Source organism: Rhipicephalus microplus, chromosome 3, assembly GCF_043290135.1.
Source record: "Rhipicephalus microplus isolate Deutch F79 chromosome 3, USDA_Rmic, whole genome shotgun sequence".
In the NCBI taxonomy this organism is placed as follows: Eukaryota; Metazoa; Arthropoda; class Arachnida; order Ixodida; family Ixodidae; genus Rhipicephalus; species Rhipicephalus microplus.
Genome location: NC_134702.1, coordinates 113812253 through 113833900, shown reverse-complemented (window position 1 = coordinate 113833900; position 21648 = coordinate 113812253). Strand labels below are relative to the sequence as shown.

The 21648-nt window shown below is 47.0% G+C and overlaps 1 protein-coding gene across 1 annotated transcript in view; it reads right to left on the bottom strand.

Moving 5' to 3' along the window:
* The window catches only part of LOC142802906 (uncharacterized), a 46768-nt gene that overhangs the window by 9062 nt on the left and 16058 nt on the right, over nt 1-21648 (bottom strand). The gene's annotated exons all lie outside the window — the stretch shown is intronic.

The following is a 21648-nucleotide window of genomic DNA, read 5'->3' as shown; positions in this document are numbered from 1 at the left end:
CGCGGCCCTACACATATTATATTTTATTGTTATAACTATTTTATATTATTATTATAACTATTTATCATAATATTATATGTTCATAAGTCATTGTCAACCAGGAGCATTTTGGTGTTCACTGCAGTTATTTGCATGAGTTTTCCTGTGTGATGTCTATTTTATTCAACAAGTAATCTTCGCTTCACCAGAGCCCTCTCACACCTCTTGTTTCATACAAACGCGAAGAGTCCGTCAAACTCGGAACAGCCTGCGTATGCCACAAGTTATTCTGCTGACAGTGCCGCCATGCGCTGAACTGTAGCGGAAAGTTTGCGGACATTGAAAATGCGATGCCGCCGATGTTTGTTTTTTTGCATTTAGGAACATGTATGCTATAGAGAGTACCACTGCGGGGCACCCAAATAACACTAGAGTCACTTGTGAACTTTTCATTCGGGCCTCTGCTTAAGGGGCGTACGAGTTTTTCGAGTTAAATTCACAAGACGCCTTAAAATTAAGGTGTTACGGTGCCTATTTCCTATTTCCGGTGCCTATTTCCGGTGCCTATGTTACGGTGCCATGGTGGTGGCAGTCCTACATTAGGCGACAGAACCTCCTGGTGGAAGCTGCTGCGTCAATGCGGCCTAATATGACAACATAATTAGTTTTGCCGAAGCATTGGTCTACCGCAAGGGTTTGACCATTAACGCCGGTTGAAGTTTGAAGCAGGCCTCACTCATACTGGTGAATACACGTGCGTATTCACGGTGCCCTTTCACTGAATATTACGTTTACTGGTGCCATTTGCCCAATGCTCCTATGCTGTACCGACTGGGATGTCCGCGAGTAAAAATACGTCGTGTACAACTGTGACACTTGTGCAAGGTACAGTTTTCAATGAGGGTAAAAGAACGCTATATATATATATATATATATATATATATATATATATATATATATATATATATATATATATATATATATATATATATATATATATATATATATATATATATATATATATATATATATATATATGTATATATATATATATATATATATTTATACGGTAGAAAAAGAGGTCGACAAATGTGCGAAAAAACACTAGTTTTACTAACGTTTCGGCAGGCCCACCTGCCGAAACGTTAGTATAAGCAGTGTTTTTTCGCACGTTTGTCGACCTCTTTTTCTACCGCATTTTCCACGGGATCCATTGAATTTCACCCCACCATATATATATATATATATATATATATATATATATATATATATATATAAAGCGATGATGTTTATTAGAACAGAGGAGTCGCAACGAGGTCGCGACGGAAAATGGGCGAACAGCAAGTCTGGCAAAGGCGGCACAGGTTCTCGCGCAATCAGAGCACGGGCTTTTCGTTGTCTTCCGAAGGCGCATACGCGTTGGTGCGTATGCTCCACTACAATACCCCCGGGGTGAAGGGTAGCCATCCTGGCGACTCAGGGAGTAGGCACAATGAGGGGGTCGTAGTAGGGATTGAGACGGTCGACGTGTACGGTCTCGCGTCCTCGACGGCGCAAATCTGGTGATTGTGTTAATGGCTCGATGACGTAATTCACCGGGGAGGTCGCGTCAATGACACGGTAGGGACCATGGTACCGGGCCAGAAGTTTAGAGGACAGGCCAGGAACGTGCGGGGGCACCCAAAGCCACACAAGGGAGCCAGCACGAAATGTAGGAGCTATGCGATGAGCGTCGTCGTGTCGAGTCTTATGTAGGCCTTGAGCGTCACTTGTCAGAGACCGAGCCATCTGACGGCAGTCTTCAGCGTATCTAGCGACTTCCGAAAGCGGGGAGCACTCAGATGCATCAGGGCGATACGTTAGTATAGTGTCGAGTGGGTGGGAAGGTTCGAGGCCGTACAATAGAAAGAACTGGGAAAAACCGGTAGTCGCTTGCGTCGCGGTGTTATAAGCGAAGGTAACAAAGGGCAATACAGCGTCCCAGTTAGTGTGGTCGGAGGAGGTGTACATCCTCAGCATATCACCAAGCGTGCGGTTGAACCGCTCAGTAAGACCATTTGTCTGTGGATGGTATGCGGTAGATTTCCGGTGGATAATGTTGCATTCAGCGAGGATAGCTTGGATGACCTCCGACAGGAACACTCGACCCCTATCACAGAGTAATTCCCGCGGAGCACCATGGCGTAGAATGAAGCTGCGGAGAATGAAGAGTGCAACTTCGTGGGCGGTCGCTGCCGGTAGAGCTGCAGTCTCAGCGTAGCGTGTCAGATGATCGACTCCGACAATAATCCACCGGTTTCAAGAGATACTATATGGGAGGGGGCCATAGAGGTCTATACCCACGCGGTCGAATGTGCGAGCCGGGCACGGGAGCGGCTGTAACATGCCAGTAAGGTGCCGCGGAGGTGTCTTGTTCTGTTGGCAAGTGGTGCAAGACTGAACGTATTTCTGCACAAAGCGATACATTCCTCGCCAGTAATAGCGTTGGCGCAGCCTTTCGTAGGTTTTCAGGACACCTGCGTGAGCACTTTGGGGATCTGCATGGAACTTCATGCAGATGTCAGAGCGCATATGAGTTGGGACAGCAAGGAGCCACTTCCGACCACCAGGCATGTAGTTACGGCGGTACAGAATGTTGTCTCGTAAGGAAAAGTGGGCTGCTTGCCGGCGTAGCGCTCTCGTGGAAGGAACAGCAGACGGATCGGTAAGGTAGTCGACTAACAAGGCAAGGTGTGGGTCTTTACGCTGCTCCGAAAGCATGTCAGTCGTGTCGAGTGGTGACAAGGTTGTAAAAGGGGGAGACAGAGAAGCCACATCTGGTGGTAAAGGTGATCGCGAAAGTGCATCGGCATCCGCATGCTTGCGACCGGAACGATATACGACACGGATGTCGTGTTCTTGCAATCGAAGTGCCCAACGCCCCAGGCGTCCGGACGGGTCTTTCAAGGTGGACAGCCAACATAGAGCGTGGTGGTCTGTGACCACGTCGAAAGGACGGCCGTAAAGGTACGGGCGAAACTTCGTCAACGCCCAGATTATGGCCAAACACTCCTTCTCTGTCACGGAGTAATTCAATTCAGCCTTTTTGAGAGCGCGACTTGCATAGGCGACTACGTATTCAGCTTGGGTGCCTTTCCGTTGTGCCAAAACTGCACCAAGACCGATGCCACTTGCATCGGTGTGAATTTCTGTGGCCGCAGCAGGGTCGAAGTGACGAAGAATAGGTGGTGAGGTCAGCAGGCAGCGCAACTGGCGAAATGCGTCGTCACATGCAAGTGACCATGCAGATATGCCTTTGCTGTTGGAAAGCAGACTCGTGAGAGGTGCGATGATGGACGCGAAGTTGCGCACGAAGCGACGAAAGTAGGAGCAGAGACCGACGAAACTTCTTAGGGCTTTCAGTGATGTTGGCAACGGAAAGTCAGCGACAGCTCGAAGCTTATCGGGATCCGGAAGAACACCGTCTCTGGGGATGACATGTCCCAAGATGGTTAGTTTTCGTGCTGCGAAGTGGCACTTCTTGGAGTTAAGTTGTAGGCCTGCAGAAGTTAGACACGTCAGAATCTCGTGGAGGCGAGCAAGATGTGTCGGGAAATCCGATGAAAAGACTACGATGTCGTCCAGGTAACATAAGCAGGTTTTCCACTTGTGGGCACGCAAGATGGTGTCGATCATGCGCTCAAATGTGGCAGGCGCGTTGCAGAGCCCAAATGGCATGACTTTGAACTCATATAGGCCATCCGGCGTTACAAAGGCTGTTTTAGGGCGATCACATTCAGCCATTGGCACCTGCCAATACCCACAACGCAGATCCAAAGAAGTAAAGTACTCGGCGCCTTGTAAACAGTCAAGAGCATCGTCTATTCGTGGTAGCGGGTAGACATCTTTTTTCGTAATATTGGTTAAGCGGCGATAGTCCACGCAAAATTGTACGGTGCCATCTTTTTTCTTGACCAGAACCACAGGTGATGACCAAGCGCTTTGAGAAGGCTGTATGACTCCATGTTTAAGCATGCCATCTACTTGCTCCGTAATGACGCGGCGCTCTTCGGCTGAAACGCGGTAAGGACGCTGTCGCAGAGGCGAATGTGAGCCGGTGTCAATAGTATGAGCGATAGTGGTGGTGCGGCCCAAAGCAGGTTCTTGAAAGTCGAAAAAAGAACGAAACTTGTTAAGGAGAGCAACAAGTTGGCGGCGATGCGAGAGGGGAAGGTCTGCGTCAATAGCAATGTCGAAGGCTGACGAACTTGATGGCTCAGACGCATGAGTGATTGCAGAAATGTGACATGGCGTTTCGTCGGGAAGAATAATATTATCGATATGGTCGACAGGTTGCACATATCCTAACGTTTCACCACGAAGTATGCCAATGGGGTAGTTGCAGTGGTTGGTGACCAGCATTACGGTTAAACCAGACGCAATTGTAAGAACAGCAAATGGGAGAACGATGCCCTTGCGTTCAGTAAAAACCGGAGATGGCGTAAACACCACCGTGCCGTCAGGTTGCGCCAGACATGAAAGGCTAACAGGGACCGAAGCTTCAGGAGGCAAGGTGATGTCGTCATCAGCGATGACTTTGCAGAGCAGAGGAGAGCGGTCGGGTGGTGGAAATTCACATGTTGGCACAAGGGACACTTCGGCACGGGAACAATCGATGATAGCTTCATGACGTGATGAGAAATCCCAACCCAGGATAAGGTCATGAGAGCAAGATGGTAGAACAAAAAACTGTACGACGTACAAAACGCCTCGGATGACGACGCGCGCCGTACACACAGCCGAGGGATGAATGCGTTGCGTGCTAGCCGTGGACAGCACCAAGCCACTGAGAGATGTGGTCACTTTCTTCAGTTTCCTACAAAAGTTTGCGTTCATCACAGAAACGGCGGCCCCGGTATCAATTAACGCTAACGTGGCGACTCCCTCAACATCGACGTCAACAACATTTTGCGGCGAAAATGGAGGCCTTGGGAATTGCGCACAAGTTGCAGTTCTTGCCTCCGGAAGTGCACTGATTAGTTTCCCTCCTCAAGAGGTGGTCGACGACGCATAGGCGATGGCGATCGGCGACGAGGTGATGGGAAACGAGCAGTCGATGGGTGGCGATCCGAGTCGGAGTGCCTCTGTTCATATGCAGACGTGGTGGTCTGCTGCGGTGCGTAGGTAGGAGCTCCGAAGTATGCGTGCGCAGTCGTGGGACGGCGGCGGCAGAAGCGTGCAATGTGACCAGCGATGCCACACGCGAAGCAGATGGGACGATTGTCTCGGGTGCGCCACTCATTAGATGGACGGAAAAAGCGAGGTGGGGGCCTGTAGACTGGAGGCGAGGCCGGAGGAGGTGGAGCCGATAAGGCGACTGGATGCGGTGGGGGCCGCGCGACCACAGCTGCGTAGCTGAGAGGTGAAGGCGGCGCAGTTGGTGCGTAGCCAGCAGTTGAGAGATCAGATGGCACCGAAGTGCACGGGTAAGAGGCCGGAACTGTAGGGAGTGCATTGCAAATTTCAGTGCGTATGGCCTGCTGCATATTCGAAGGGAGGCTTGTCGTGGGCGCGTCACTATGCGGCAGCAGGGAAAGCTGTCTGGCGACTTCCTCCCTGATGAAGTCTTTAATCTGGTTCGACAGAGTTCCTTGGTGAACGTTGCCATTGGCGAGTGCGACGGCCGAGATCGAATCTGGTGATGGGACACTCTGTCGGGCGATGGAACGCTGACGACGCAATTCATCGAAGCTCTGGCACAGGCTTACGAGGACTGCCACCGTGGTCGGGCTCTTCGCCAGCAACATCTGGAATGCGCCATCCTCGATGCCTTTGAGAATATGTCGAATTTTCTCTTCTTCAGGCATGGATGATTTAACACGCCTGCAGAGGTCGAGCACATCCTCAATATAGCTAGTAAAGGTCTCACCAGGTTGCTGGGCTCGGTGGCACAGACGCTGGTCAGCGCGGAGCTTGCGGACCTCTGGTCGGCCGAACGCTTCGGTCACGAGGGTCTTGAAGGTGGACCAGCTGGCGATGGCGGTTTCGCGGTTGGTGAACCATAGCTTGGCGACGTCAGCCAAGTAAAAGATGACATAGGCAAGCTTAGAGTCGTTGTCCCATTTGTTGCTGGCACTCACGCGTTCGTACAAGGAGAGCCAGTCTTCGACGTCTTGCTCACCACTGCCGCTGAAGATTGGTGGGTCCCGCTGACGGGTAGCACCGGGGCAGGTCGACGGGGCAGCCGATGGTGCTGGCTGTGCTGAGATGGGCTGGTTGGCGACTGCGTCAGTCATGTTGTACGGTAGTCTTTCGGCCAACTTGCGAGAGCGGAGCTCCAGGTCTGCTTAGGGATCTCAGCAGCTTCCACCAAATGCGATGATGTTTATTAGAACAGAGGAGTCGCAACGAGGTCGCGACGGAAAATGGGCGAACAGCAAGTCTGGCAAAGGCGGCACAGGTTCTCGCGCAATCAGAGCACGGGCTTTTCGTTGTCTTCCGAAGGCGCATACGCGTTGGTGCGTATGCTCCACTACAATATATATATATATATATATATATATATATATATATATATATATATATATATATATATATATATATATATATATATATATATACGCTGAATAATAATTTTGGTTGCCACAAAGTACAAGTGTGAATGAAGATAGATGCGCTTTCAAATAACAGTTAAGTTACCCCACATTTTGACGGGAGCCCAGTCTTTTTCAACGCATATTGTATTTACAGATTTTCCTTATCTTTGTTGGCTTGTTGAGCCAGGAGGAAAGCGGACAGATGGGAAAGATGAACAAGAAAAAAAACAAGAAAAAAACTGAGAAAAAGAAAGAGAAAGAAAGAGAAGAAGAAATGATAAAATGACTAATAAGGAATGGACGGCATGCTAAGAGAGTAAGGTGAACGTGAACATTGTAGTAGTAAAAGAGGCATGCGATCATTGACGAAAGCCCGCGAACCATCGTACAATTAGCCACAGCTCCTCTGTTTCATGGTCAATGCAAACGTGGTCACATTATGTACTGAAGAAAATTGTCTGCTAGAGGGAATCAACGTGCACTATCGAACTTTTAGTATCAGCATGAGTTGTTTGACATCAGTATAGGCACGGTGCATAACGCCGGCTCGGGCATGATTGCGTAGTTATATATATATATATATATATATATATATATATATATATATATATACATATATATATATATATATATATATATATATATATATCATTACCAGGCATAAAAAATAGAAATTCAGAAAAGTAGTGTTAACCCTACTTCAATGATTAATAGCTAATAACTTATAGCTAAGCGGAAAACAGAGTGCAAACATGAGATAATCACAGAAACTAGACGGAAAAGACGCACGCTACTTTCTCCTCCCCATGTTTTATAAGGGCAAGTACCTCACAGAGTGTAATATTACGCGGTAAGAACAGTAACTAGTAGAATAAACTCATATGTGAACTTAAGCATTTAGTTCCCCTATTGAAAATCGTGGGTTGGTGAATAGGGGAATTATTGGTAAATATTGTGAAAATAATTGTGGATATGGCGGAAATATTAGTGGATATAGTGGAAACTGTAGTGGGCATAATGGCTTATGACGGCGAAAGTGGAAAAAAATGATGGCAGATGGTGGTGGTGGCGGCAAGCCAATGGTGGTGACGGTGATAAACGCCGGCTTATGACGGCTAGAGGGGAAAAATGGTGGCAGATCGTGGTGGTGGTGGTTAACCAACGGTGGTGATGGTGGAAATTGCCGGCTCATGGTGGCGAGGCAAAACGTCTTTCGTGGAAGGCTTGGTGAGCAAGGTGGATGACGGCGGCGTGATGGAAGCTTGATGGGTGATGGTGGCACGATGAAAAAGCTTACGACAGTATGTGAAATTACTTATTTCTTGTGTTTAATTCTTGTATGCGCAGAAATATATGTTTATGATCAAAAGAAACCAACGCTGCTCATCACGCTTTCTAGCACGTTCATTTTTTCATTCTAGTGGTGTCAACAACGCTTCAATTTTTGTGCAACATAGAATATGCGGCCGTAAATATATGTTTACATTTTACGCACGTACTTACACCAGTTTGACATTCGTGATGTGTTTTTTGTTGTGATGTTTAGAAGACTAGAGGTGTCACTGTGAACAGTGACAATAAGTGCTTTACATCAGCGCGAGTTTTCGAGAAATAAGTGAGCTCAAGTTCGCAATAGCTCCTTTCAATGTTAGAGCAGAACACAGCGGTGACTTGATATCACCACGCTAGAAACGCAACCCTGGCGATTCTTCCACACTCTATTGCTTTAGCCGTACTTTTAAGTTAACAAAGTGCGTGCGAATATGCATAAACTTTCGCTTTCGATCATCGAGACAAGCCCCAGCGAATTCGACTTTCACCCTTCTGTTCTACCACAATGATGTCCACCAAAGGGTAATCCTACCTACCAAGCCCGTAGAAGTGTTATTGGCGCTGCTGAGTTTCAGAATGCGCACTTTTGATGAGTGAAAATAATAATACAGCAAAGCTGTCGCATAATTTAACCTAAGTTAGGTTTTTCCTATGGTGTACGCTGTCCGCGCAAAAGGAAAAAAAATATCGAGGCGACGCGTTTGCAGCACTTCCATCAAATGTACGCCTCCCCTCACCAACAGCCGCCGGTTGCACTCACGGCCACTTCACTGCGTCTTATGCGAGAACACAGACTAGCCGATTCTTATGCTTACAGAACGAATAATATAACAATGTTTGTGGCGCACTGCATTTATTTTGGCCAAGCCGTTATGTAGTTCTTCCAAACGACAGAGCAACAGTGGTGCGCTGGCACGACGGCGCTGTGCGTTGCGCGAAAAACATCACAATCAATTGTGTGGGCGTATCTGTCGAATGAACATAGAAGCGTCATAAAGCCTCAACATATATCGCACCTTGGAAGGAGCGAGAAACTGACATTAAACTTGACAGTAACCGCCGATAAACTGTAGGTGCTCCTCAGTCAACTCAGTTGTTTATTTTCTTGCGGTTGTATATTGTAACAAAAACATAGCGCTGTTGCCATTATCGCAGTGGCAATCGTTACCGGTAGCAGTTGTTCGTGTTTATCAAATGTGCGAATGTTAGTAGCAGGGGCAGATCCCATCAATCTCGAGTAAGCGACAAACAAAGCTGAAGTCGCATTCAACACTCACAATTGCATTCAACAAGTCGCAACAACAAGTCAAACAATCGCATTCAACAAGTCTTTCTTGCCTTTGGCCATAGAGGAATGGAACTCGCTTCCCGAATCAATAGTACATCAAGGTGACAGTTCGAAATTCAGGCAGTTAGTATCAGCCCATTTAGCAAAATGAATTTGACCGACAATAGACTCCTGTACTGCACCGACTCACACAAGAAAGTGGAAGGTTACTTTTAAGCTGCTGCTTCTTCCAAGTGTATATTAAATATTTTGTACTGTACCTTTTTTATTCTTTATTCTTCCGTTACTATTGTACCGCTAAAGTTATATAATACCACTGTCCTCGACTCCGTAACAATGTATAACAAAACCACTCCTTATTGTAGATTCTGCTTACAAAATCAGTCCATCTATCATTTTGTAAACACGTACTATGATGTTTGTTTGTTTATTTGTTTTTTATTAGTTTTCTTTTTCTTTCTCCCTTTGTTTTGTGCATCTCAAACCGCAATGCAAATACTTTGCAAACGCATGCAGAAACGCGTAGCATGTGTCATTTTTGTTTTCATTTTCAGTTTCGTAGCAGTGCACAGAGCTAACATGTCTTTTTCCTTTGTAAATGTGACCTTGTATGCATATTTTGATGCTCCCCCACCCTTATGTAATGCCCAACCCAGGGCCCTTAAGGGATAATAAATGATGATGATGATGATGAAGTGTGAGAGTGAGTTTGTGAATTGACTACTTCTCTAACACCACAGCTGCCATCTGTCAGCGTGACGCCGTGGTTAATGTGCTGAGTTACAAATCCAAAGGTGGCAGGTTTGATTCCGCGCGGTGCATCTTTTTTTGGGGGGGGGAGGGGGGAGATTGGTGCTTTTACATGGTTTTTCATACAATTATTTTTATAATTTTTTTAGTGGCAGCTCGTCATGGTGGTTCTGACGTTGCTTCGCGCTCCAGCACTGCCGGCTCGAACGCGCCATTCATGTGTACCGTCCGCTCCACCATACGCCCCCATACACCATGTGCCACCAACATTTCCACCGCCATAATCCACCAGGATGGTGGATGGTGAAATCCGCCATTCCTATGGTGGACGTTTTTTCAATAGGTTCTGCCGCACTGTCGACTATGCTTTCAAAATGAACTGAAAAATTAATTTGGGAAGAATTAAGCTTCACCTGAAATGTTGAACGCGGTAATAATATTCTGATCCTAGTGCGTATTTCATATACTTAGGGTATAAATTTTTTTCAAACTTGCTATGCACCCGCTACATGGCATTAACGGTGCAGTAGCGTTTATTCGTTTTCTGGTGGAGGATTCTCTAAACTATGAAGTCCTTATGATAATCTCATTGTGATAATCCGATGGCAATATACGGTTTTACTATACATTCTTATCGTAACATAACCTGTCCTACTGTGAAGCATGTATACTGTATGCGTGTGTTTTAATGCATAGGTCACATATACAGTAATTACAAGTAGAGGACAGTATTTCTACTATATACTCTGCATGGCTGTGTGCGAGAAAACCTACTTGCCACGCGAATCAACCAGAGTTCAATGCCCACGCGGACTCTAAACTTTTATCATTTATTTTATATCCATCTTTCTTGATTTTTTGGTCACGCAAAGATGCTCGTTTTTCGCTCACAACCAATGACGCCGACACTGTAGCCGCATTTTCCGCAAATCGAGCTCTTTGAAGCTATCGCAATATTAGGCTCAGTGATAATATCGTCAACTGGCCCGTTGCCAAGGCGTTCTATGTGCCAAAGCGCCCTCTGTGAGGATATCCGTTAATGATGTCAAATTTTTCTCGCACTAGCAGGCGCCGTTTCGCATCTGCGCATTCACGTAGGTAAAGAAACAAATACAAAATAAACTCACATCGCCTTTCGTAGCGTAGTGTTTTCCTAGCGAATACGAGATCTTCACCTCGACGCACTCCAGCCATGAGAAAAAACATTCCATAGTGGTCCTCGTTGGCATATGTGCTTTGGTGTCGCCTATGTAGTAGCCAGGTTTCTTGTTCTTTGCTGTAGTTTATCTGTGATTAAAACAATTCATGCATCGATAGTTTATTGTGATGGTGAAAATAAAAAAAAATCACCACTGTTAGTTTTCGTTGTTTCATGAAATAAAGACGTAAATGCATGATAGATTTCGTAAATGTCATATCTCTGATGGAAATACGAATTTGATATTTTTCTGGACGCCAGAAATAAACACTCGTTTTAAACAAATATTTGTAATACGTCTAAAAATATAGGTTTCATTTACAGTTTCAGTTTATTTTGCAATATTTTTCAGCAATCATGTTAAAGTACAGTGATTCAATGTTTTCATACAATGACATTGGTCAACACAAAACAAGATGTAAATCAGATTAAAAAGTGAAAAAGATGCAGGAACAGAAATTAAAAGCTGCTGAGAAGCAGCTTGACGGGATTCCTGACCCTAAGCAGATTGGCCGCAGACTCTTGGTGATGTAAACAACAAATAAAATACAAGCAAGTAAAACAGAAAAAGTACAAGAACGCCTAACACAAGCAAGTAAAATATCAACAAATTTAGCAACAAACTTCAACTGCAGACATAATGTAAAATCGCAAACACCGAAAAAATGCGGCATAATATGGGAGAACAAAGTGAGAAAGAATACAAACGAACATAATTTATATATATAAGAAACACTACCTCTAAACAGTATGCATAACGAAAACACAAATACATGAAACAGTTCATGTTTGTACATGTGCATATGAAAAGCCAAAAAATGCACTTCTATTCAAACGACTTATCAAATTTAATATGATACTATAAAATAATACATAGTGAAAATGAACTCGAAATGATTGATCAAATTCCAAGACTCTCTTGGGTTGCTAATTAAATATTCTTACCACTGCTTGTTCGTCAGCGTATCAGGCGTAATGCCTTTGTTGTTTAGGTGATTCAAAAAGTTTGGCATGATAGGCTTAAGACTTTTAAAACCGTAATTCGTTCGCGAAATTGGTATTTGCCTTGTGTCTCTTTTGCTTATGTTGTAAGGTGTTGTGGGTGACTCTTTGAGCTGACACAGTGTTAGAAATTTGGTTTTACTTTTCAAACCATGTTTGTATTGAGCAAATACATTGAAATTGTACAGCGGTTCTACTTGGAGCACGTTATATGTTGTAAATAATGTTGATGTATGAGCGTCGTATGGAACACCTGCAATACGTCGTATTGATTTCTTCTGTAGCCTGATCAATTTTACTTTGTTCTTTTGCGTGGGGTTTCCACAGACGATGGTACAGCATTTGATGTGCGAGTGAAATAAAGCAGTATAAATGTGGAGTTTAGGTCTTGGAGAAACTATACCTTGGAATTTCGAAAGCACTCCACATGCCTTGGCAAGCTTTTTGGCAACATCATACACATGCGAGTCCCAGTTTAAGTCTTCACTTAAAGTGACCCCCAATATTTTAACGTCTTGTACAATCCCGATCTCTTTGTCACTGAGGTGTAAGTCTAAGCTAGAATATAATTTTTATTAGTTGGTTTGAATAGAACAGCCTTTGTTTTAGCAGCATTTATGACAAGAAAGTTCACTTCACTCCATTTTTGTAGCATTTCTAGCGCGTCGTGAGCTAAAATACTAAGATTAGATACGTCGTCGAATTGGAGGAACAAACTTGTGTCATCGGCGTAAACTGAAAATTTGACGTTCTAACTTACTCTTACTATGTCGTTTACGTAGATGTTAAATAACACGGGGCCTAACACACTTCCCTGCGGAACGCGGGTGCTTATGTCTAATAGCGAAGAACTTTTCTCTTTATTGCGCACACATTGCTTTCTATTCCCTAGATAAGATTTGACGAGATTTAGGGCTACACCCCGGAAACCATAATGTTCTAGTTTAGTAAACGGAGTTTGGTGGTGTATTCTGTCAAACGCCTTAGAAAAATCAATATATATACCCAGTGTTAGCTTCTTTTCGTCAAATCCCTTTAAGATGATTTTTTTTTTGTGCTAGCAAAGCGTGTTCACTTGATAAATCTTGACGAAAACCGAATTGTTCTGACGCAATCATAGAATGCTTATCGCAGAAAGATATAATACGTTTACAGATAACCTTTTCTAGCCCTTTAGAAATAACAGGCAATATTGCGATTGGATGGTAATTTGAGAAGTCATTCTTATTTCCCGATTTGTACAACACGCTAACTTTAGCGTGCTGCATTTTCTCAGGGAAAACTGCTGTGACTAGACACAAGTTGAACAGAAAGGTAAGTGGAGGCACTAGAAGGTCAAGTACGTGTTTATTTGAGCGAATTGGAATGTCATCAATAACGGGCGCTTTACTATTCTTGAGGCCTATAAAAGTGGAATGTACTTCCTGTTCCGTTACTGGTTCTAAGAACGCAGATTTCATATTTGATGTGCCCATAAATTGCAAAATAGGGCGTTTGTCCACACATGACGTGCTATTTGAGAGAAGAGTCGTGAAATATTTGTTGAAATTATTTGCCACTTTTTCACCGCTAAGTATTTCATTATGCACTACGAGCTCCAGTTCCTTAGTTTGGCGAGTGCCAGAGGGAATCAGACGATTTATTTCCTGCCATAAAACATCACTACGAGAACTTGCCCTTTTAAATATTGTCACGGGGTCGTGACGTGGCCGAAGACAGGAGACTTCGTGTTAGGATTTAACTGTTTATTTGGGCGAACCTGTGCCCGGTAAACTGAAAGTCCAATTACAGTGGCAGTCTCGCACAGATAGCAGTCTGGGACTGATAGCGGCGAACGGAGCGTCGGCCTTCGATCAACAACTGACAAGCGGCGAAGCGCGTCGGCATTTATACTCCCGCCGTCGAATGTTCTAGCGCTATCGCTGGCGGCGGCGTACGTTCCAGAACAATCTGTACCATTCGCACAGTGGGCGTGATCTTATCGAAATGATCTACTACAGCCCGGAACCCTCTCGAAAACTGCAGGCGCGGTTTGCGCTGAGAATCGTGTGGTGTTTTGGGACGATAACAAAAACTTGGGAAATGTAACGTGGCATTGCCCCCCTCTGAAAAAGGCATCGTCTCGATGCTTCAACTAAAGATGAAGGTACAATAATAATGCAAGAAAGTACAATGAATAAATTACGCTACAACAATAATACAAAAAACACTGTTTCAGTTTGTTAACGCGCATGAAACGGCTTGATGCGTGCGACATGGACGACTTCAGGTCGCGATCGGCGTCGTTGAGAGTTCGTGATGCCGTCGGGGACAACCTCGTAATCAAGTGGGCCGAGACGTCGAACCACCCTGTACGGTCCGAAGTACCGTCGCAGAAGCTTTTCACTTAGTCCACGTCGGCGTATCGGCGTCCACACCCAAACACGTTCACCGGGCTGGTATTCCACGAAGCGTCGTCGAAGGTTGTAACGGTGGCTGTCGGTCGTCTGTTGATTCTTGATACGGAGCCACGCAAGTTGTCGGGCTTCTTCGGCGCGATGAAGGTACTCGCTCACATCGAGGTTTTCTTCGTCAGTGACGTTGGGTAACATGGCATCGAGCGTCGTTGCCGGGCTCCTTCCGTAGACCAATTTGTATGGAGATATCTGCGTCGTCTCCTGCACCGCCGTGTTGTATGCGAAGGTCACATACGGAAGAATGGCATCCCACGTCTTGTGTTCGACATCGACGTACATTGACAGCATGTCGGCGATCGTCTTGTTAAGCCGCTCGGTGAGGCCGTTGGTCTGTGGGTGGTACGCTGTCGTCCGGCGGTGGTTTGTTTGGCTGTATGCCAAGATCGCTTGAGTTAAGTCGGCAGTGAATGCCGTTCCTCTGTCGGTGATAAGGACCTCCGGGGCGCCGTGACGTAGGACGATATTTTCGACGAAGAACTTAGCTACCTCGGATGCACTGCCTTTTGGCAGGGCTTTTGTCTCGGCGTAGCGGGTGAGGTAGTCGGTAGCTACCACGATCCACTTGTTTCCGAAAGTCGACGTCGGGAACGGCCCCAGTAGGTCCCTACCAATCTGCTGGAAAGGTCGGCAAGGTGGATCAATTGGCTGCAGAAGTCCCGCTGGCCTTGTCGGCGGTGTCTTGCGTCGCTGACAGTCCCGGCATGTCCTCACATAACGAGTGACGTCGGTGGTAAGACGCGGCCAGTAGTACCTTTCTTGTATCCTCGAGAGCGTGCGAGAAACACCGAGGTGCCCTGCCGTCGGATCGTCGTGCAGGGCCTGCAGGAGTTCTGGTCGCAGAGCTGAAGGCACCACAAGGAGATACTTAGCCCGAAGCGGTGAAAAGTTTTTCTTTTGTAGAAGACCGTTTCGTAGAAAAAACGACGCAAGTGCGCGCTTGAATACCTTCGGGACTTCGGCGGTCCTGCCTTCGAGGTATTCTATTAGGGCCTTAAGTTACGGGTCGGCCCGTTGTCGTTCAGCGAAGTCGTCGGTAGTTATCGTTCCCAAAAAGTAGTCGTCATCCGGGTCGTCGGGTAGCGGTTGGTCGACAGGCGCACGAGAGAGACAGTCGGCGTCGGAGTGTTTTTTTGCCGGACTTGTAAATGACAGTAATGTCATATTCTTGAAGTCTCAGGCTCCATCGTGCGAGGCGACCTGAAGGGTCCTTCAAAGTGGCTAGCCAACACAAGGCGTGGTGGTCGCTCACAACTTTGAAGGGCCTGCCGTAGAGGTATGGGCGAAATTTCGACGTAGCCCAGATGATGGCGAGGCACTCCTTTTCTGTTGTGGAATAATTTGCTTCTGCTTTGGATAGCGATCGGCTGGCGTAACTAATAACCCTTTCAAGTCCGTCAGCCCTCTGCACAAGAACGGCGCCAAGACCTACGCTGCTTGCGTCAGTATGTATTTCTGTCTCGGCGAATTCTTCGAAATGGGCAAGTAACGGAGGCGTCTGGAGGCGATGTTTAAGCTCCTGGAAAGCGTGTTCCTGTGGCGTTTCCCACTTGAACTCCACGTCGGCCTTGGTAAGGTTAGTGAGAGGATCGGCGATGCGGGCGAAGTTTTTCACGAACCGCCTATAATAGGCGCACAGGCCCAGAAATCGGCGCAGGGCTTTCTTGTCGGTGGGCGGCGGGAATTCGGCGATGGCGGCTGTTTTCCGTGGATCAGGACGAACTCCAGACTTGCTGATAACGTGCCCCAGAAACAAGAGCTCTTCATACGCAAATCTGCACTTTTCTAGCTTCAGTGTGAGTCCGGAAGTCTTGATGGCTTGAAGTACAGCTTCAAGGCGCCGAAGATGCTCGTCGAAACTCGAGGAAAACACGACGACGTCGTCCAAGTACACAAGGCAAGTCTGCCACTTCAATCCTGCCAGTACTGTATCCATAACGCGTTGAAAAGTTGCAGGCGCTGAGCAAAGGCCGAAGGGCATCACCTTAAACTCGAAGAGGCCGTCCGGTGTTATAAACGCCGTCTTCTCTCGGTCTCTTTCGTCGACTTCGATTTGCCAATAGTCAGTCTTGAGGTCCATTGACGAAAAGTACTTTGCGTTATGGAGCCGATCAAGTGCGTCGTCTATTCGTGGGAGAGGATACACGTCCTTTCTTGTGATTTTGTTCAGGCGGCGATAATCGACGCAGAAACGTAGGGTCCCATCCTTTTTCTTCACTAACACCACGGGGGATGCCCATGGGCTCTTGGACGGCTGGATAATGTCATCCCGCAGCATTTCATCAACTTGTCTCTTGATGGCCTCACGTTCTCGCGTCGAAACCCTGTACGGACTCTGACGGAGTGGTCTGGCATTTTCTTCTGTTATGATGCGATGTTTCGTGATTGGGGTCTGCCGAATTTTCGATGACGACGAAAAGCAATCTTCATATTGCAGGAGCAGGGCCTTGAGCTGTTCTTGCTTATCGTTCGGAAGTCTGGGATTGACGTCGAAAGCTATGGGAGGGGCTTGGTTCCTCTGAGCAGGTTCCGCAGAATCGGCGAGGGCGAAAGCACTGGTGGCTTCGACAATTCCTTCGATATATGCGACCGTTGTTCCTTTGTTCACATGTTTGTACTCATTGCTGAAATTTGTGAGCATAACCGTTGCTTTGCCTCCCCGCAACTCTGCAATTCCTCTTGCGACGCAAATATTTCGGGTGACCAACAGATGCTGACTGCCTTCAACGACGCCTTCGAAGTCAGGTGACTTAGGAGCGCCGACTGAAATAATGACGCTTGAGCGAGGCGGAATGGTGACTTGTTCTTCCAGCACATTTAAGGGATGGTGTCCAGATGGCGTGCGCGGCGGTAGTGCTTCTTCTGTGGATAACGTTATCGACTTTGTTTTTAGGTTGATGACAGCACCATGGAGGCATAAGAAGTCCATGCCAAGGATGGCATCTCTCGAGCAACGCTGTAGGACTACGAAGTCTGTAGGATAAATACGGCCGTTAATGGTGACTCTCGCTGTGCAGATTCCTGCAGGCGTTACGAGATGACCTCCGGCTGTGCGGATTTCAGGACCTTTCCAAGCTGTCCTAACTTTCTTTAACTTCGCGGCGAACGACCCACTGATGACAGAATAGTCGGCTCCAGTATCGACGAGAGCGGTTACACTGTGGCCGTCGATAAGAACGTCGAGGTCGCTAGTTCGCCGTCTCGCATTACAGTTAGGGCCTGGCGTCGGGTCACGGCTGCGTCGGCTTGTTCTGCTGCTTTCATGTTGCGTCGTCAGGCCACCTTCGGTAAGTGAGCTTTCGCCGTCATGGCTTTGCCTGGTTGGCGTTGTGTTCGGAAAGCTCCGTCGCGGCGTCGTCGTCGTTGGAGGATCTTCGGTAGTTCGTCGCACAGCAACCGCACCTCCACCGGTTGCTGCCCTTAGTTTCCCGGATACGGGCTAGGAGACCGGCCCCGCGTTGGGCCAGAGTACTGCCGGTGGTGCGGTGACGTGCGGCGGCTGGGCGACGGCGAACGCGAAGGGCTTCGTGGTGTCCACCGAGTTCCTGTCAGGTAGTCGGCGATGTCACGTGGTCGTTCTCCTGGCTGTGGACGCGGTGCGTTGACGGCGAAGCCACGCAGTCCCATCTGTCGGTACTGGCAACGGCGGTATGTGTGTCCGGCCTCGCCGCAGTGGTAGCAGAGCGGGCGATGGTCAGGGGTGCGCCAGACGTCAGTCTTCCTCGGTGCACTGCGCTGGGCCGCTGGCGAACGGTATGACGTCGGTGGGGGTGGTGGCGGCGGTGGCGTCTGTCGACGGAAGTGCGGTGGGGCGGCGTTTTGGCGTGGACGGGGAGGAGCGTTGTGGCGCAGTGCAGCGGCGTAGCTCATAGCTTCCGGCTCGGGCAGCGGTGCGTGGGGAATTTGAAGCGATTGCCGAACTTCTTCTCGCACAATGTCGGCAATTGAATCCACTTGAGGCTGGGCCGAAGGCAACAGCTTGCGCAGCTCTTCCCGCACGATCGCTCGGATCGTTTCACGCAGGTCTCCGGAGTTACTGTCTTGAGCAGCAGCGCAGTCTGCAGTCAGGCGACGATTATACTGTCTGGTGCGCATGTCCAGGGTCTTTTCGATAGTGGTCGCTTCTGCTACAAATTCTTGGACGGTTATCGGTGGGTTTCTCATCAGTCCCGCGAAGAGCTCCTGTTTGACCCCTCGCACGAGGAAACGAACTTTTTTCTCCTCAGGCATGTCTGGATCAGCGTGACGGAATAGTCGGGTCATTTCTTCTGTGAAAATGGTGACATTTTCATTTGGTAGCTGAACCCGAGTCTCTAATAAAGCAGCGGCCCTCTCTTTGCGAGCGACGCTTGCGAACGTTTGAAGAAATGCGCCGCAGAAAACATCCCACGTTCGGAGCGTGGACTCCCGATTTTCAAGCCAAGTCCTTGCGGTGTCTTCCAAATAGAAGAACACACGACGCAGCTTTTCGTCATGGTCCCAGTGGTTGAGGGCGGCCACACGGTCGTATGTCTCCAGCCAGGACTCCGGGTCTTCGAATGATGACCCATGAAAAATCGGTGGTTCCCTGGGTTGATGCATGACCATCGTGGGCTGGGACGCTGCGGTTGTCATTGTCACTGCAGTCGCGGTCATGGCCTTCGTCTTCCGCGGCTTGTCTGGTAGAAGCCCGTACTCCGGTGGTAGCCCTTGCTGTCGGCGGCTTGTTCGCTGCTCCTGGTTGGTATCGGTGTCTTCTCCGCGACGTGGGCTGGGTTCACGGCTTGACGGGGGCGTCCGGTACATGAACGAAGCAGCACCTCCACCAGATGTCACGGGGTCGTGACGTGGCCGAAGACAGGAGACTTCGTGTTAGGATTTAACTGTTTATTTGGGCGAACCTGTGCCCGGTAAACTGAAAGTCCAATTACAGTGGCAGTCTCGCACAGATAGCAGTCTGGGACTGATAGCGGCGAACGGAGCGTCGGCCTTCGATCAACAACTGACAAGCGGCGAAGCGCGTCGGCATTTATACTTCCGCCGTCGAATGTTCTAGCGCTATCGCTGGCGGCGGCGTACGTTCCAGAACAATCTGTACCATTCGCACAGTGGGCGTGATCTTATCGAAATGATCTACTACAGCCCGGAACCCTCTCGAAAACTGCAGGCGCGGTTTGCGCTGAGAATCGTGTGGTGTTTTGGGACGATAACAAAAACTTGGAAAATGTAACGTGGCAATATGTTTAGAAAATAAGCATTCTTTTTGTTACGTAAAGTTTTGTTTCACGTGTTTCTATATTTCTTGAATTTGGCCAGATGACTGCTGTCTCTACTTTTGATAAATCTGGGATATAAAGCATTCTTTTTACGAATCGTTTCATGACATTCGCTTGTTAACCACGGCTTCCGAATTTTCTTTGAGGCTCTCACATTCTTTAGTTTAAAGCAATATTGATATGCATTTTTTAAAAAAATGCATCAAAGTATCATAAGCCTCATCAGCATTTTTGCAGTTATACAAGGCACTGAAGTTTAACATTTCAATACGGTGTCTAAATCGCTCAAAGTTTTTGAATTGATTTGCTGTATTTTATAGGGTTCCAAACGACTTGGTTGTAGCTGTCTAGAAAGCTTATTCTTTTTATATATCATATATACAGGGAAGTGATCGCTCACATCCGATATAACGGAACCTGCTGTCATGCAGTCATTTCTATTATTCGTGATAAATATGTCTACAAGATTTTCAGGGTATGTCATGGTAAGAATGCAACAAAGTCAATTTTCACAGTGCCATGAAAAATTGAAATCGATCTATGAAGAGAATGAAATTCTATGGTGTGAAATCAACTAGATCTTTTTGCGGCCCTTCGGTGGGGAGTTGAGAAACTCCGTCACCCTTGATACTTCCAGTGGTCTTTAGCGATCCTCTTAAACGACCTCTAAACGACACCAAGTTCAAATGCGAGAAAGTAGTTCTCTTCTCGTCTATGCTACGCTGTCTGCAAGCGCTATCTAGTCGCAACCACCTTCATCTTTGCAAAACACGTTCAATGTCACCACACAATTGAAAACACGGCCGTTGTTGAGTCAGTCATGACTTAGCGCTTGTGAGCTACTCGCAGCAACCTACACTTGAGCAGTCGCAAACGCCGAAAACAGAGTGAAATCAGTGTATTCTCTATAATAGTCACGCGAGATAAATCAAAACGGGCATGCGAACTCTCAGCAAAGCAGGGTACGCGAAAATTCAAAACAATTATCTCGCCTATGTTTACCAATAGGTAGATATAGGCAGCAAACCTGTTTCTAACGTGATTGCTTGGGCGAGTTGGTACAACATGATTCACATAAAAAACAGTGCCCATAACGAGGAACAAGAAAAGAAGCAGAAGGACAGTGGCACTGACTTACAACAAGACTGATTTGCTGGAACCGCGCAATTTATACTTGAGCAGTATCTGACAAAAAAAGAGAAAATACAAATCAAAGAAAACTGAATTCACCTAACACCCGAGTAATCACGTATTATTCGGGTGTTAGGTGAATTCTGTTTGTGTGATTTGTATTTTCTCTGTTTGTCAGATAATACTCAAGTATATAATGCGCAGTTCCAGCAAATAAATCTTGTTGTAAGTCGGTGCCACTGTCTGTCTGCTTCTTTTCTTGTCCCTCGTTATTGGCGCTGTCTTTTGTGAAACCTGTTTCACCCTGATAGCAAGCAAACAAACAGCTAGCGTGACGCCCCATTGTGGTTGTTTAGTGGCTAACGAACTCCGCTGCGAACCCACAGGTCGTGGGATGGAATGCCAAAGGCCCGTATGCTCATAATTGGGTGCACGGTAAGGAACCCCAGGTGGTGGAAATTTCTGGAGCCCTTCACTACGGCGTCTCTCATATTCATACGGTGCTTTTGGGATGCTAAACTTCACACTTCTATCAAATCAATCGCAGAAAACTTCGTTTTGGTGCAAGAATGCTCTAGAACGATGCAGCAGTCGGAGACATCAAGCTAGACTTTCCACTTTTTTATGGAGATGTCCGTGACGTCGTGGCCCTTACAATAGTCACATTGGCATTGAAAAGGAAAAG